This window comes from Leptonychotes weddellii, chromosome 4 (assembly GCF_054177405.1).
Source record: "Leptonychotes weddellii isolate Sample4059 chromosome 4, ASM5417740v2, whole genome shotgun sequence".
NCBI classification, from domain to species: Eukaryota; Metazoa; Chordata; class Mammalia; order Carnivora; family Phocidae; genus Leptonychotes; species Leptonychotes weddellii.
Window position 1 is genome coordinate 133,856,900 of NC_138372.1, and position 17,722 is coordinate 133,874,621.

General features: G+C 48.8%; 1 long non-coding RNA gene across 1 annotated transcript in view; it reads left to right on the top strand.

Moving 5' to 3' along the window:
• The window catches only part of LOC145720942 (uncharacterized), a 46,999-nt gene extending 29,506 nt beyond the window's left edge, over positions 1–17,493 (top strand). Inside the window, exons 2-3 of the long non-coding RNA XR_014144300.1 lie at positions 16,901–17,011; positions 17,250–17,493. This is a non-coding gene — a long non-coding RNA (uncharacterized LOC145720942). The remainder of the gene's footprint in view (positions 1–16,900; positions 17,012–17,249) is intronic.
• Positions 17,494–17,722: the final 229 nt, after the last annotated feature.

Consider the following 17,722-nt stretch of genomic DNA (forward strand, 5'->3'; position numbering starts at 1 on the left):
TGATTGTTAACCCATCTAACCCAGTGCTAAGTTCCTATAACCAGCTTCTGGACTTGGCTCTGGGTTGGCCCTTGTAAACCTGGCCAAGGTGACTCTGCATCTGCCCAGCTTCTTGCAAAGTTCTCATTAGGAACGCTGCTCCCGTATACATGTGTAGCTCCTGCATTTCACTTAGAAAGGGGTGAGTCTCTCGTCAGTCTTTGAGCCCAGAACTGCTCCTTTATAATAACCGCCCCAAATCCCGATCCTGCCACCATTCCCGCGTGGCTCCCTCTGTCTAGTTTTGCACTGGCTTCCTTTCGAGTCCTGGCAGGCTGCTGCCTATTAAATGGTCCTCTTAAAGACCCACACACTTGCCCAGGATTTACACTTTCAATTGTTTATCAGTCTGCCCTCCAAAAATAGAGATGTAGAGTCCTCTGAAGTTAATATGGAAATTAGGTTGGAAACACGCAATTAAAATACTCAAGAAGACAAAGTGGGAAATGAGCCTGAGAAGATGATGGCCCACCCTCAGGACCTCTCTGCTGGGGCCTGAGGGGGGCTCCTCTTCCCACCGCACCCCCAAGGCTGGGCTGGCCCTGCCTGCAGCCTCCGTGCCCTGCCCTCCCAAACTCGGGCTGGCTTCCTGCCCCCCCCCCCCCGCCATTAGGAGGCAGCTGCTGCAGGGAACCGTTGCCTCCCCAAACCTCACAAGTTCAGCAGGACATTGGCTAAACTCGATTGAAAAATGTGAGACCCTTGACTCTCACTGTTAACCTCTGACCTGAATACGGACCCCTCCCATGGTCCAGCACAGGATGCTCAGACCCGCAGGCTCCCAGCACATCTTCTCGCTGCTGAGCTCCCCCCTCTCAAGGCTTTCAGGTTTGACTTTTTAGAAACACTTCCGGTACTGACACCCTCCCCCACAACTGCCTAGAGCCCTTGTGAGTGGAGGCTGTTTGTTCTTACACCTCCAGTTTACCTTAGGCCTAGAAGCCACTGTTGACATTCTTGTAGCTTCTTCTTGCTGTTTATAGGTAAATACGTGCTCACCCTCCTTTGAAATCTGTGCCATCCTCCTACACCATCTGTAATATTGAGGCTTAGTTCCTCTACTGACAGAAAACCTGAAGTAAGAGTCTCAACCACACAAGATTTTTATTTTTTAAGTCCAAGAAGTCTCAGAGGTAGACAGTCCAGGCAAGTGAGTTGGCTTTGTGAGATCCTCAGGGACCCAGGCTTCTTTCTGCTCACTTCTCTGCCATTGCTGGGTTGTGACCCTCATCCTCATGGCCCAAGATGCAGCTCAAGCTTCAGTCATTACATGGGACCTTCAGGTCGGCCATAGATGGAAGGAGACAAGAAGGCTTCCAGAAGTACCAGAGAGCAGTCACATGGCCACCCGAGCTGCCAGCTAGGCTGGGCAATGTGTTTAAAAAGCCTGGGTGACAGTGGTTCCAGCTAAAAAATCAAATTCCTTATTGCAGAGGAAGAAGGGGCAGGTGGGTATTTGGCAGCAACTTTCCATCTCTTCTGTGCCCTTCTCTGCCAGTCTGTTGTGCCCTCCACTTACAGCTTGGTTCTTCTTCACAAGCTCTGAGGACTTTAGCGCTTGCATCATCTGGGGAGTCCTCAGCACCCCTGACCCACTCTGTGACCTTCCCATGCCAACAGTCGTGACCTGCCTCCAGCCTCCCATCCTCGTGGCCACAGCATGGAGCTTGTCGGTCCACCTCAGGGAAGGGTTCGGTGTCCTCTGACCACAACCTCTTACCCTTCGAGCTCTCTCCTCCCTCCCACCAATTCTATTCTGGGACCTCATTAGGATCTTGAGTTCCCTGACTCTGCATTTAGCATCCTCAACTTACTCCCCAGGGCCACATGGTGTCCAGCCTTTCTCTTGCCCACACTCCCAGCTCCCTCCCTCCCTGACGAACCCAGCCCCTGCCTCTGTCTGCAGAGCCTGCTCCTACAGACACTACACAGTCCAGACTCATGATGTCCAATGGCAACTGCCTCCGCACACTGCTTGCAAAGCCTCTGCCATGGACTTTGTCAGTTCCTTCTCCCAATTCCCTTTGCGGATTTCAAACCCTAATGACTCCCTTAAGCCCTCCCTTCCCCGCACCCCCATCCTAGGAATGACCCTGCTTCTTCTCTTTTATTTTTTAAAAGATTTTATTTGAGAGGTTGGGGGTAGTTGGTAGGGGCAGAGGGAGAGAGAGAATCTGAAGCAGACTTCTAGCTGAGTGTGGAGCCCAATGCGGGGCTTGATCTCACAACCCTGAGATCATGACCTGCGCCAAAATCAAGAGTTGAACATTTGACTGACTGAGCCATCCAGGCACCCGGCTGCTTCCTAACTTTTAGAAAAGGGGTCCTCAGGTATGGTCTCCTCCATTCCCCCCTCTGCCCCCACCACCTGCAAGCTTCATTTTCAATCCAGCTTTTCCTTCTGCTCCCATCTCCAGGGAGGAGGGGTCTCCTCACCGAGCCGAGGCTGAACCAGCTACGGGCAGTTACACTTCTCATCTTCCTTTGAGTAGCCCCTCCATTTCTTGTACCTTCAATCTCTTTGTCTTCCTTGGCTTCTTCCTCCCTGAATAGAAATATGAGGCTCTCTTCCAAACTGAAAAAGCCCTGGTTTATCTCACTCTACTGTCCTATAGAGATCCTTCTGCAGCCCAGTTTGTGGATAAGTTGCCTACCCTCCCTTTCTCCACTTCCTCACTCCCTTCAGACTTCCCCCCTTTCCTATCTGGCTCCTGCTCTTACTATTTCCTGGAAACTGGGCCAAGGTGCCCACTGACAAGGCTTTTTCGGGCCTCTCCTTGGTGGCTTCCCTGGGGCAGGACTCACTATCAGCCCCTCCCTCCCTCCTCAGAAATTCTCCGTCCGCTCTTGGCTTCCTGGGCACCACCCTTTCTCTGGTCGCCCCTTCACGGTCTCCTGTGCCAGCTCCTTTTCCTCTGGGCCTTGATACGGGCAATTCGTCCATCCCAGGAAATGGAGGCTGCCCCCATGGCCTGGGCCACATCACAAGTCTACATCAGCTGAACTTACGGAAACGCCTCACTGTCAGGGAAATGCAACATGCAAACTCAGCTTTCTCTTACCTTTTCCTAGAAAACAGGACCTGCTGGCCTTCTAAGGAAAGCCCTGACCTTCCAGCCAGCCACGCCCCCAGTTCTTGCCTCTAAAGCTGGTATAACACACACTCCCTCTGGAGAGTGCTCTGCTGCTCGAGAGGTACTGAGTTCCCCAATCCGGGGATTGTTTTCCCTTGAACAAAGCACATCAAGCTCCTTACCAATTGTTTTATTTTTGTCACTTGACAGCATCTTGAGAACGTTGGGTTCTCCCAGCGCTCCTCAGCCCCACTGCTCTTCTCAGGGTCCATATCCCGTGATGAAGGAGAGTTGGAAGAAAGGCAGGCAGGGACAAGGGGCCCCCATGCCCTGAGAAACCACCTTTGAAAGGATTTTACACCACCCTGGAAGGAGCCCTCCACCCTTTCCCATGTGATAGATAGATGACAAAAACCTGATGGGGTGACAGGTGCAGGGAGGGTTAATCAGATTAAAACAGCCCACTAACAAGCTCATAAAAACCCCTAGACTTAGAAACTCTGGTGGCAACCCTCTCGGGTCCCCTCCCTCTTTGGGGGCTTTTTACTATCGCTCAATAAACTTTGCTTTGCTGCCCACCACTCTTCCTCTGGCCTACCTCTTCAGTCTTTAAAGCAGTGTGACCAAGAATGGGCCTGGAAGGAAAAAAAAAATCCTCTAACACCCGGGGATCTCTTTCATACTCGGGGTTCCGACTCCTCCCTATGTCCCGGCTGGACTCTCTGGTTTGAACTGAGCTAAGTCGCCCAGTTCTCAGGCATGTTTGGGCATGTCTGGGGGCCCGCTGCTTGGGATCCGCTCGGGTCTGTTTACGAGTGGACCAGATGTCTCCTGGGGAAGAACATGGCTGTTGTTTCAATTCCCTCCATCGCAGATCAACCGACTGAGCAGAGTTAATCCAACAACATTAACAAGCATTCTGGCACTGGGAGGTGGGGGTCAGCAGGGAAGAAAAAAGACAAAATCCTGTCTTCATGGAGACAGGCATAAACAGCAAAATCAGGAAGATACGTTGTGAGAAGTGCTAAGGAGAAAAATTACACAGGGTGAAGGGATAGGAAGTGTGTGAGGCTGTTGACATTTGAGGAGGCATAATCACTGAGATGGTGCGCTGAGACTGAAGGGTGATGTGCGGCCGTGTGTAGGGGCAAGTACTCCAGGTGGAGGGGGCAGCAAGTGCAAAGGTCCTGAGAGGACAGAAAAGGTCCTTTGCTTGAGGACTGAAGGGAGCTGAGTGAATGAGGAACAGCAGCCTAGAGATAAGGTCAGAGCATCATGAGGGGTGTGTGTGTGGGGGGGGTGTGTGTGTGTATGTGGCGGGTGATTGTGTTAAGGCTGATAGCACAGGGCTTTGTAAAGACTTGGGTTTAATTGTGAGGTGGGAGGACAGGGCAGGGTTTTGAGCAGAGGAGTGACGTGGTCTGGCGGATTTTAAAGGTTCGCTCAGGCTGCTGTGTTAATAAGAATAGGCTAAAGGGCAGAAACAGGAAGACTAGTTAGGAGGCTGTTGCGCTAATCCAGGCAAGATATAATGGTGGCTGGGGCTGGGCTGGGAACAACGGAGGTGGTAAGTGGTTAGAATTTGCATGGATTTTGAGGGTAGGGCCAACAGAATTTGCTAATGGTGGACCCAGAGATGATATTATTTAAGGATGAACGATCCAGACTCTGGGTACTGATTCTTGCCTACACGGGCTATGCCTTCAGATTGCACCACATGGATGGGGTTAGGTTTTTTTTTTCTCCCCTGAAGCAGATTGGTGGTTCCAACATCAGTCATTGTGGAAAGATGCTAATCCTGGGGCAGGCAGGAAGGCAGGCAGGCTTGGACTGGGGTCAGGGTGTGGAGATGCTAGGGACGGACATTCCTAGTGGTGGTGGTGGTGGGCTTGGTGTTGGCAGCAGCGTGGGCCCTGTGAGTTAGCCCCGACCTAGGCGGGCTTGGCCTGCTAAGGGAGTAGGGTACAGCTGGGTTCTGTTGGTTTTCAGAGAAACCACTTCTCATCTAGGTCATGCCTCATCTGCTTGTTGCACATTTGCTCTTTTCAGTGCAGACATGAGTGCCCTTGCTGGCGGGTACTGGCCCCAGTGGGTCAGGGCTGGTGTCATGGCTGTTGGAGGGCCCCAGGCACGGCTGAGCCCAGGGGGCCCACAGTGAGCAGAACGGGGAGGGGGAAGCCATGGATACCATGTGGCAGCAGAGGTCTAGTTCATGAAGTAAGTTCATGTAAGGTACCCCCCTCACCCCCCCACCCAGGGGATTTCCCTGGGATGTGTGTGAGAGGCGCTGGAGTTTCCTAGGAGCAGGAGGAGATCCAGGCAGAGAAAGATCATCCTGGGTGACTCACTGTCATGCTATTTTCCACACCAGGCTCCTGTTGTCTGGGAAATGTGCCTTCTCCTAGTTGGCTGACTCCTGGTCTCTCCCTCCAAGCTAGCTTTCCCTCCTGATATCCATACCTCCTGGGCATCTTCTGATATCCAAGATTGCAAGCCCAACGTGTCCCCACAGTGAGCTCTTCTTCCCCTGCCAACCTCTCTCCCTCCTCTCAGCCTCCAGAACAATACCATCACCCAGCGAGCTGCTGGCCAGAACCCTGGAGTGAAACTTGACTCCCTCCTTCCTTTTGTCTGTCACACCCACTTAATCATCTGGCTCAATGTGCCACCTCCCAAACACCTCTTGATTCCTTTTTTCCATCCTTGCTGCCCAGGCAGAGTTCTGGGGTGACCCCTTGCAGGTTACCCTCCCATCCTCCTCACCCCCACAGCTCCCAGAGTGGCCTTCCTGGTGCTATCACCATCCTGCTCACCAGTCTTCAGTGGCTCCCCATCGCCTTCAGGAAGAAAGCCCTCCCCCACTGCACAGCATCGAGACCTTGTGTGTGGCCCCAGGCTACGTGCCCACCCGGTCAGCCTTAGGCACCCCCCTCTGTAGCACTTCCTGTGGCAGCCACTCTGAGCGCTGTGGGGCTGGGGTGCGCTGGGGTGGGGGGCAGTTATTTCCAAGGTCTTCTGTTTCTTTAGACTGGAGGGAATTTCAGACTCCCCAGAGGGAAGAGTATAGAGGAAAAAGCTCCTCCCTCTGCTCCCCTGGGGCTGGGGTGGGCTATTTGTTGACTTGGGAGAAAAAACCAGCACTTTCAGCCAGGTATCTTCCTCTTCCTGTCCTGCAGAAAGATGCATATGGGACTGTTTTCCAATGTTTGTTGACTGGGGTGGGCTTTGCTCTGGGAAGGGGGAGGTCTGTGGTTTTGGGTGAGAGGAATTCAATTTATGGGGGACTCTTCGAAAGCCCACTCCCTCCAGAGTGCTATTTATTATTCCCCTAAAACTCTTGCAAAACGAGACCTCTTTCAAACCCTCATGCTTCAGCTTCTGCTCTTTCATCCCTGAAAGGTCGTAGCCATTGTAGTGAATTTCTTTCTTGTGTCCAATCTCAGGTTCTGCATGAGCTGTGGTGGACACAACAACCCCTTTCTCCAGGCCGACTCCTGGGCTCCTTCCTCGTGTCTCCACCATACTTTGTTAATCCTTCCATCTTTCCAAGTCCCTAATTCTACTGCAATGCCAGTATGTTTAATGCTGGGGTTTTTTGTTTGTTTGTTTTGTTTTCTTTGTTACCTGTTTTTCATCTTTGTAGCTCTTGTTCTTAACACCAGGTCTGACACATAGTATTTTGCTTGGTAAAAGTTTGCTGAATAATCCAGTTCAGCATAGTGTATTCAGCATAGATTACGTACTGGGCACTCTAAGCACTGAGATACAAGAATGAATAAGATGGGGACCCCTGGATGTGTATGGTCTAGTGGAAAAGGCATGCACAGTTGCAATTAAATAATTATCAAATAATATGCTAAATTCTACAACTAGATCTACAAAAGATGCAGCTCTTAGGTGGTTAAGTCCTGGATCTGGAGTTAGGACCCAGGTGTAAATCCTAGCTCCGCAACCCACTGGCCTCATTTTCACAGCTGTGAAATGGGAGGAGCAGTACCTGTCTCAATAGGTTAAGGATAAAAGGAGATGAAGTATGCAAAAGCATCTGGCATGGTTACTGGGCACATAATATATGCCCGATTCAAGTTTGCAGAACTGTCTGTGCTGCATCGTGTGGGAGCCTAGGGCCTTTAATTTTGCCTGGGGCAGTTGGGCAGATTACATGGAGGAGGGACACTAGCTCGAGATTCAGAGACAGGGGCTCTAAATGGCATTTCTGGAGAGAAGTCTCTCTGTGGGGGGTCTGTAACCCTGTGATGCCTCAGGCAAGGCAGCATCCAGGGGAGAAGTGAGCTCACAGGAACAGCAATGAGATCTAGGGTAATGTGTCCCCAACCTGCCTCTGAGGCTGCTGAGTCAGACCGAGGCCCAAAGGGCTCTGTTTTGTTCCGAAGGAGCTTGTGGCTGAAGGACAGGCCTGGACAGGGCCTGGGTGCTGGGACTTTGTGCCCAGTTATTTCATGGGAGCAGCTCAAAGCCCTGCCCTGCTGGGCCCCTCCCATTCCCTCCACCCCTGCAGGCAAGCCCCAGGAGCCTCAGCCCAGATTCCTGAAGTGGGTTCCAGCCTGGATTTACAGAGGGGATGTTTTTGGCTTGGGGCTTTGTTCTAGATGCAGCCCCCAAAGCAAAGAATCCCTGCCTCAAGAGGCAGGTTTCAGCCTGGGGTGAAATCCCAGCTCTTGGAGTCCGTAGCCTTGAGCAAAGTGGTCTCACTTCCTTAAACCTAGACCGTTCGTTCGTCTCTAAAATGGACAGAGCATCACCAAGCTCCCGCGATTGTTACCAGAATGAAGTAGGAAAAAGTGTGTTTTCTTTCTTTGCATCAAGACCTTCATACCTAATGTTTATTATTCTCAGGTGTCGTGCGGGAGAGGGAAAGAAATGAACTAGAGACTCACCTCTGATTTAATCAGTCTTGGAGTTGCCCGGAAATCAGTGCTTCCCAAACATTTGCATTGCCCAGGGATCTGCAGGATAGATTCTGACCCAGCAGGCCTGGGGTGGCGGCTGCGAGTCCGCATTCCCAACAAACCCCGAGCTGAGCTGACGCCTGCACCATCCTGTTACCACCGCACATGGGCTGCGCGGCTGCAGGTGCTTCTCCTCCTCGCCTCCCTCAGGGTTCCTCGCCCTGAGGGGAAAAATTTCTCGGGTGGGGAAAGTCTTAGCAGGTGCCTGGAATCGCCGGCCGGCTGGCAGTGAGGAGCACCTGCTCTGGGAAGGAGGCCAGATGAAAGGCCCAGAGCCAATCCTTTTTGCCCCCTCTCTGCTCAGCTCCAGTGTCTGGGGGGAAGAGGGGAAGGCTTGGTTTAGTCTGTCAGCCTTTTAGGAACATATGCACAGGGATTCACACACAATTTTGGGAGGGAGCCATAGAAAATGCAACTTCTTCAGGGTCACATGTACGGGAAGGTGGAGAAAACAGATCCCTGTGCATATGTTCAATTCCTTCTTGAAAGAGCTGGTGGCCATCTCCCTAATGTGCTTGGAGATACTCTGGAGAAAAGGGGAAAGTGGGCAGACGGGTGCTGGGGGATAGGGTAGGTGTCCCAGTTGAGTGGCTCCCAGCATCGCCAGGGGCTGGACCCCACACGAATCTTCCCCTCAGTGGAGAAGACTTCCCTCGTTCTCTGACAGCCGTAGTGTCCGCCAACAAGAATCGTGCTGCCTTCACGTGGTTCTAATGTCAAGAAATAGAAAATTGAGATTTAGTAAATTGGACAAGACTGAAGGAGTCGCTGTTTGTGCGCCTGGGGGAGTCTGGAGTTGTAGCCAAAGATTCTGCCCCCAGGGGTTGGAGGGGTTGATCTGTAAGGTCAGATTCTAAGAGCAGATCTGGAGAAACGCAATTTTCTAGCTGACGAATGAGAAAATGCAGTTGGCAATTATGGTACATAAGCCGCATTCAGGACATTGGGGCCCCCTTGAGGCTTTATGCACGTTTTTGGTCTCCTTGCATACAAGAGATGATTGGCGTGAGCCTGGCGGGTGTGTTAGCTAAACACAGATGGGCGCTTGCAGCTGCAGCTAGACTTGTCCGGCCGGCAGGAAGAAACTGTGTGCTGTGCAGGGGTGAGCGACGGACCGAACAGGGGAAGCTGGCCGCCCACCACTTTGACGGCCTAGACATACGTTAAGGAAATGCTTTCAAACATGGGAGGGCCCGGAGTTAATCTAGCAAATTACTTGAAACCTATGGTGACTCTGTGGAATTAAAAAAAAACAACACTTTCCCAATATTCTTCTTTCATTTATTTATTAATCTACTTCCAGGGGCGCCTGGGTGGCTCAGTCGTTAAGCGTCTGCCTTCGGCTCGGGTCACGGTCCCAGGGTCCTGGGATCGAGCCCCGAATCAGGCTCCTTGCTCAGCGGGAAGCCTGCTTCTCCCTCTCCCGCTCCCCCTGCTTGTGTTCCCTCTCTCTCTGTCAAATAAATAAAATCTTAAAAAAAAAAAACAAACTACTTCCAGAAAGTAATGGAGGCAACTTACAATTAAAAACACATATATAGGGGCGCCTGGGTGGCTCAGTTGTTAAGCGTCTGCCTTCGGCTCAGGTCATGATTCCAGGGTCCTGGGATCGAGCCCCGCATCGGGCTCCCTGCTCGGCCAGGAGCCTGCTTCTCCCTCTCCCACTCCCCCTGCTTGTGTTCCCCTCTCTTGCTGTGTCTCTCTCTGTCAAATAAATAAAATCTTTAAAAAAAAAAAACCAAAAAAACACATATATAAACTGGGCAGCTTAGACATAAGTCAGAAAGGTCAAAAGCCGGAGAGGAAGCAGGGAGAAAATTCTGCCCAGAACTTAAGGTAAGAGGTATTAGGCATTAAATGTAATCCTGACCCTCCCTTGTCTTGTTTTCTCCACCTTCCCGTACATGTGACCCTGAAGAAGTTGCATTTTCTATGGCTCCCTCCCGAAAGAAGTTAATGAAAAATTTCTCAAGGGGTTCAAAGCTGGAGTCTGGATCAGCTCTCAGTAGCTTTCAGAGCCCAGGAACCATCCTTTTTGAGCCTGTGGCCCCCTGCTGTGCGCTCCTTGCCCTGAGAGGTCACTGCTCAGCCCCCATGTTTGTTCTTGACCCCAGACCCTGTGAAAGCCTCTGTCCTGGCCTCAGCTCACAAGGTGGGTGTCCAGTGGAGAGACAGCTGTGGCGAGTACGGGGAGGCCAGGTGCTGCCCCCACAGCAGGGGCCGAGGACAGGTCTTTGGCTGGTGTCAGCACATGGACCCATTCCCCTCCGAATGCTCATCTGAGTGGGGGGTGTGGCACCAGCAGTGCAGGGACAAGCCAAGGGTGGGAGAGACAGGAGGCTGGAGAGTGGACAGGGCTCTGAAGGCCATGTTGAAACTGGGACTCTGTGTTTTAAGCAGGGAAGGGATCTGGTCAGATTTGATCCTTGTCCTCACCTAGCGCTGGGTCCCCAGCTACTGTGGCAGGTGATACTCAACACTCCCTTGGTCTCTGCCATTCCTCAGGCCTGCTCTCTGAGCTCCAGTCACACTGCAGATCTTTAAGTTCCTCCAAAGGGCTGGTTCTCTCCTGTCTCTGGGCCTTCCCGTGAGTTTTCCCTTCTAGGATTATGAACCCACAACCTCCACTTGGCTGATGACTGCTCCTTCCTTAGGGAGCACGTCCCCGCTGCCTCCCCCTGGGGCAGGTGACTGATGGCCCCTTGTAGTTCCCCTTTGAAATATTCTCCTTACTTGTAATTACATGGATGGGGCAGATAGTCCCTATTTTTGTGGCCTAGGAGCCTATTTTGTATGTATAGCTACTGTACCTATGTTTTATTTTGGGGTACAACCCCTCCTTCACTCTCAACCTATGTGCTGTGGGTAAAGTTGACCCCTATCCTGGAGGAGCATGTGACCTAGTCTACACTAATCACTAGAGTCCATCCCCCTTGGCTTCAGTGATTGGCTCAGGAATGGGCAGGTGGTCTAAATAAGCCAATCAGGGCTAAGGGCACTCAATCTGTGAATATTTGTTTGAGTTTTGGGGATCATTGACTCACTCACTTCTAATGGCCTAAGCTGGTGATGATATGAACTGCAGGCTGCCTGGGTCACCATGACTTGCCTGAAAATTGAACCAAGAGGGAGCAAAGGAAGAGATGGTTCCTAGTGACGGCATTTAAGCTTTGAATCAAGCTGTTCCTAAAGCCAACTCTATCCTTGCAGGCTGCAGTTATAGGAGCCAGTCAATTCTCTTTTTATTTTTTATTTATTTAAAGACTTTATTTATTATTTGATGGGGGGGGCATGCACAAGCAGGGGGAGCTGCCCGATTCCAGACTCCATCCCAGGACCCTGGGATCTTGACCTGAGCTGAAGGCAGACGCTCAACTGACTGAGCCACCCAGGCACCCTCAATTCTCTTTTTTTAAAAATTTTTTTATTGTTATGTTAATCACCATACATTACATCATTAGTTTTTGTATAGTGTTCCATGATTCATTGTTTGTGCATTCAATTCTCTTTTTAAACATAGACCTGTTTGGGTTGGATTTGCTGTCAGTTGCAGTTGCAATAATATAAATGATAACCTTGGTCTATGTTGTCTTCCTTTTGCCATGAAGGCAGGGACTATGTCTGTGTCCCCAGAGCCTGGTTCAGTGCCTGGCCCATAGGAATGTTTAACAAATGAATCAAGACATGAAGAAAGGGGTCTCAGAGCTTCTCCAACCCCACCCCTTCGTCCTTTCAGACTTGAAAATGAGGCAGTGGGTTGCGGTTCTTTGTGGGTGATGATCTTGTTACAGAGTCCCATTGGAATTAATTTTCATTAGAGCAGGGAACTCAGACTACAAGAAACCAGCCCCTTACAAGTCATTGCCAAAAGGGGCTCTGGGAAAGACCTGTTGCCCAATGAGATTTTTAGAGTGCCTGAGTTCTACTGTCAAGATTTCTTGGGTGCCTGGGTGGCTCAGTTGGTTAAGCGACTGCCTTTGGCTCAGGTCATGATCCTGGAGTCCCGGGGTCAAGTCCAGCATTGGGCTCCCTGCTCAGTGGGGAGTCTGCTTCTCCCTCTGACCCTACCACCTCTTGTGCTCCCTCTCTCAAATAAATAAATTTTTTTTTTTTAAAAGATTTCTTTGGCTTACAGTTCTGAGAACGCTTAAGAATTCTCTGTGAATATATATATCTGTATCTGCTTATGTGAGTATAAAGAAACTCTAAAAAGATATACGAGAAACTAATAAAAATGATTACCTGTGGAGTTGGGATGGGGATTGGTTCAATGAAAGGCAGGTGGAGGAATGAGGATTTTTATATTGTTTGAATTTTGAGCCATATGAACTGAGCCTTTTCAAAAATTAAGTTAAAAAAAGAATATCCATGAGTGCAGAACCACTAGGAACCATTATCAGCTTTTAACAGCTGGGGTGGGGGGGGGATTATTTATCAGCTTGTTTTTCAACTTGGGGAGCTGGTTTCAGTGGGCGAGTCCATGAGAGTGTGGACAGGAGTGGTTTGTCTTGGTTGAGGGAGGGGAGGTGGAAAGAGGGGACCATCTGGAGAGGTCCGGCCTGGGCAGGTCACACATCTGACAAGGTGAGAGTTAAGAGAATTAGGCCAAAGGCAGGGGTAGGGCATCGAAGATACTCTTTCCTAGGGGCCTATCTGCCTCTGGCTGGACTTGATAATTTCCAAGACTCCTCTCATCTAAAAAAGTTCCTGAAACCATTATCTGTGTGTCTGTAGGCATGTCAACTTTCTGAGCCTGTTGACTTAATCTATAAAATGAAGGGCCTGGATTAATGATCTTGTCTGACGTTCTTTCCAATTCGGATGCTCTCATTTTAAGATGCTGTCTTCTCTCCTTGCAACCTGTCCTAAAGCCCTGCCCCTGTCCAGAAAAGACACAGGTTATAATAACCAGGGAACAATACATGTACCTTCAGGACATTAACCACTGAAGAGAGCTTGGGATTTAGAGCATCTAGCAAGGACAGTCACAGGTCCTTCCTGTATGTCGCTGTTGCTCATGGAGGTTAAGTGGACGAGCCAGCACGTGACGATTTAGCTAACTGTGCTGTGACATGCTTCCTGCCACGCTCACTCTGCACTTCTGGGGCTCCCTGGCAGACCCTCTCATGCCCTCCCGATGCAGCAGAGTCCTTCATGGCCGGTGGACACCTGCAGAGCTGAAAACCTGTGCTGGTGACCATGACCCTAGGGAGGCTGCAGTCCTTCACCTCTGAGAGAACAGGGAAGGCCCTCACCTTAGGAGCATAGTCGTGGTAGTTTCTGTGGTTATGTCCGTGGCCAGGGGGCAGCAAAGGGGGTACAGGTAGCATTTGGGGATGACTGGAAGAACACAGACCTGATGTGGGGTGATGGTGGAGCACCCAGGCTAATGTGTGGGGCTGGATGATGGACGCGGACCCTTGGGCACAGGGTCTGCTAAGGGATGGGAAGACAGGAAGCCCAGGGGGAACATTTACCAAGGGCTCAGGTTTAGATTTTGATATTATAGCAATAGATATAGGCACAGGAATACAGGGACAGGACTGAAAGGCGCCCTGTCCCTTAAAACTGGCAGCTCTTGGCCTGCAGTTCTTATGGTAGGTTAAAAACAGCGGCAGCAGCTCACAGGTAGAACAGCGCGGGGCTAAAGATGCTCTTCAAGCCCCGTAGAACCTACTGCTTATAATGCCCTGTTTAAAAATATATATATACATATGTATGTGTATATATATACATACAATTTATAGAACCTACAGTGCTTATAATACACTGTAAAAATATACACATATATACATAAAATATATATATTACACATTACATATATGTATTACATATCGTATGTATGTAATTAAATTCTGTAATCTTATGTGGCTTATACTTTTCTGTTCATATAGTAATTTGCTCAATGTAATAGTTTAAATGCTATGAGAATTTTGGTGATCATGTTTTGAGCGTTCATTTTCTGACTAACTGTGAGGCACAGCCCATGGGGATGGAGGCCGAGCTGGCTCTTCTTTGCCAGCAGGCCCTGTGAGGAGATCGCTGGCCCCTTGGAGGCCTCCTCTGCAGATGCTGGGCTTGAGGTTGCCCAGGCAGCCGGCAGGACTCCATCTTTTTCTTTGTTAAGAAAAAAAAAAAAAACAGTAAATGTCTCATTCACCCATCCCGAAGGATGGGCGCCAAATGAACAGTGTTTGCCTCTTGGGATAGTGGAAGGACTTCTGCCTTTTTATAGATCGTGGTGTTTCAATGCACAAAAAAATGAGAGTATGAAATGATTTTTTTCTTTTGTGTTTTTCTGCACCTTTAAATAAACAAAATTAAAAATAAAACCCAATCACTGTATTCTGGGAATATTTGTGCTGACTAATCATGCTCGAAGGTCATGGAGATACGGTTTCCCGGTCTCAGAAAGCCTGTCAGCACAAACTCACTCACCCCTGTGGCTTCACCAATTGCCTCTGCCAAGCCCGGCACCCTGATTTCCCATCTTTTGTAGGAGGTGAGGAGTCCTTTCATGGCTTTAGGTCCACTTAGATTCCCTGAAGTACTTGAGGAGTCAATTTTTGGAAGGGAGTTATTGAAATTGTTGCGATTTTCTTCCAGAGGCGGGGCCACAAGCTCCAGATGACAAGGGCCTCCGCGTGGAGAGGGTTGTTCCGTGTCCCTGGTAAACCGGATCTAGTGCTTGGTGCCTCTCCTTTTCTCCTAAAAACAGACAGATGGTTTAGACTACGGAGGGTTTCTATTTTTGGCCGGAGAAGAAACACGGAATTCCACCACTGCAGGATGTCGTTAACAACAGGAGGCGGACTGACGGAAAATGGAAACGGATGATGTTTTACAACAGTGTTATGCGTGCTGTTCCCAGACCACAGCCCAACAAAGACATTTTATCCGGTCCTCAGTGCGGGTCTGCCCCCTATGGGCCAGATTCTCAATTTATTAGTTTCGTCAAGTCTGGTAGGGCTCAGAATGATGGGTCTTTTTTTTGTTTATTTATTTTTATTTTATTTTAGTTAGTTTATTTATTTATTTTTGACAATGGGTCTTTTTAAATCCCTAAGCCCTCAGGGCAATTCTTCTCCACTCTAATTAGCTGTAGCTCTGTGAAGAGTCCTTCAGGCCTCAGGGATGGTGGAGTTGGGCTCAGAATGTGACTGGATGACTCAACAGCTGACCCGAAATTACAGTAAGAATTTTTAAACTGTAGAAGGGGAAGTTTAGGCAAAATCCTTTCCTTACTCTCTGTCTGGGAGAAGTATATGTTTCTAGCGCAAATACCGACACCTAAGATGAGCAGTTTCCATTTTGGTCACGTTATAACCAAAGATGAGCAAATGTGGGGTGTCCTGTGTTGAATTTCACTGGGTTGTGAAGAGCCTAAATGTACTGATTCTGCCTGTAGATGTCTGTATTTTGACGTTTGGTATTCACCAGAGTCAGACACATCATGTAAAAGACTGATTATTATTATAGTTCCTTAAGAAATAACCCACGTTTTATCAACTCTACTCCTGTGTGATGACCAGCGACTCTGCGCCTGCTGGCCACACACGGAGCAAGGCCAGGCAGGCACTTTAAGTGAAATACACCTGAGATTTGAAGCGCCCTTTAAATGGCTCATTTTGGGTCTGCATATAACATGAAGCTTAGTGGTGGTGAAATACGTTTAAGGCAAAACAGGAAGAATGCCAAAGGAGAAAACCAATCTAGGATTGTGGCAGGAAGTTGTCTTTAAGGTATGCACTTTTATATTGACAGAACTTAGCAGAGAATTCACACTTCCTAAGTAGGTACTATGAGCCAGGTATCATGCTAAATGCTTTCCATGGATTATTTCATTCGTTTCCTCCCACCAATTCTGTGAAGTAGGCGTTCTTACAATCTCTGTTCCACTGGTGGGCGAGAAGAGGCTCAGGTAAGAGAAGTGACCTGTGGAACATCACGTGCCCTCAAGTTGTAGGGTCAGGATTCAAATCCAGGCAGTCTGACTCCAGGTCTGTGCTCCTAGCCTCACCTTATTTAGGGCTCAACCTTGCTGATCATCAGGGGCAAAAGCAATGAGAGGTGTGGGGCTCCTTCCCTGAGGACACGGTGCTGAGCTTCATTAGTGTACACATCTATGCTTTGCAGGTGGGGTCATGAAAATCCCTTCCTTCTTAGTCCCTGGGTTTATCACTAGAGCTGGTAATTTGATTAAATATCCAATGTTCTTCCATAAAAGCTGAGTGCAGAGAAGCCCCAGTAGTCTTGAGTGCATAGTGAGCGGTGGAAGGAAACCTAGGCCAGATAGAAGGGACTTGGGAGGCGTTGCTGGGTCCTTCCAGGCACCAGGTGTTGAGGGGGAAGACGATTGTAATATGATATGCCTCAATCTGCTGGGGAAAAATCTTGTTTAATCTCCCATCCCTCAATAAAAAATGTAAAAAAAAAAAAAGCATTAAATTCTTTGAGAGCAAATCTTTTATAATTTTCCCTACACATCTTGTGGATGTCAATTAAAAATCTCTGTGGCGCCTAGGGGGCTCAGTCGGTTAAGCGTCTGACTCTTGGTTTTGGCGCAGATCATGATCTCATGGGTTGTGAGATTGAGTGCCACGTTGAGCTCCCCGCTCAAAGGGGCATCTGCTTGAAGATTCTCTCCCTCTGCTGCCCCCCCTTAAATAAATAAATCTTTAAAAAAATCTTTAATATAAGAACTTAAATGGCTCCTAAGTAATGCACAATATCTCTATTGACTTAGTATTGTTTTCAATCTACTTTCTGGAGTCCTGATTTCTACTTGATATTATTAGTAAGTGCTTCTCTTTGCAGTGGAAGATGGTGCCAGTACTTTGTGGAGAGGCACATGCTCTGAGATGCTTCTTCTAGTGGGAAGGATTTGCATCGTTTACATTTGGAGGTTGCAATTCTTTCCCATGTAAGGTGAGTAGGTTATGATGGGACTCAAACCTTAACACCAGCATCGACACTAAGAGAAACACTAATGATGATATATTCTGAACCCTAAATGAAATACTCATTTTAGAATGATTACATCATGAAAAAGACTCATGAAAGTGTTTAATCCTAGAAGGGACATTAAACATCACCAATTGTAAGCTCATATTTTTATACTGGCAGTAAGAGCTTTTAACAAATAACTATTTCTTTTTTGAAACAGATGAGGACAATAAGCCCAAAGAGGAATGTGATGTGTCCAAGATCCTATTGCTACTAGTAGATATCGATCCTGACTGCACACTGAAATAACTGAGGTTTTTTTTGTTTTGTTTTATTTTTTATTTTTTTAATTTTATTATGTTGTTAGTCACCATACAATACATCATTAGTTTTTGATGTAGTGTTCCATGATTCATTGTTTTCCTATAACACCCAGTGCTCCATGCAGTACGTGCCCTCCTTAATACCCATCACCAGGCTAACCCATCCCCCCTCCCCTCTAAAATCCTGTTTGTTTGGAATAACTGAGTTTTTGTTTTTTTTTTAAAGATTTTATTTATTTATTTGACAGAGAGAGACACAGTGAGAGAGGAACACAAGCAGGGGGAGTGGAAGAGGGAGAAGCAGGCTTCCCGCTGAGCAGGGAGCCCGATGTGGGGCTCGATCCCAGGACCGTGGGATCATGACCTGAGC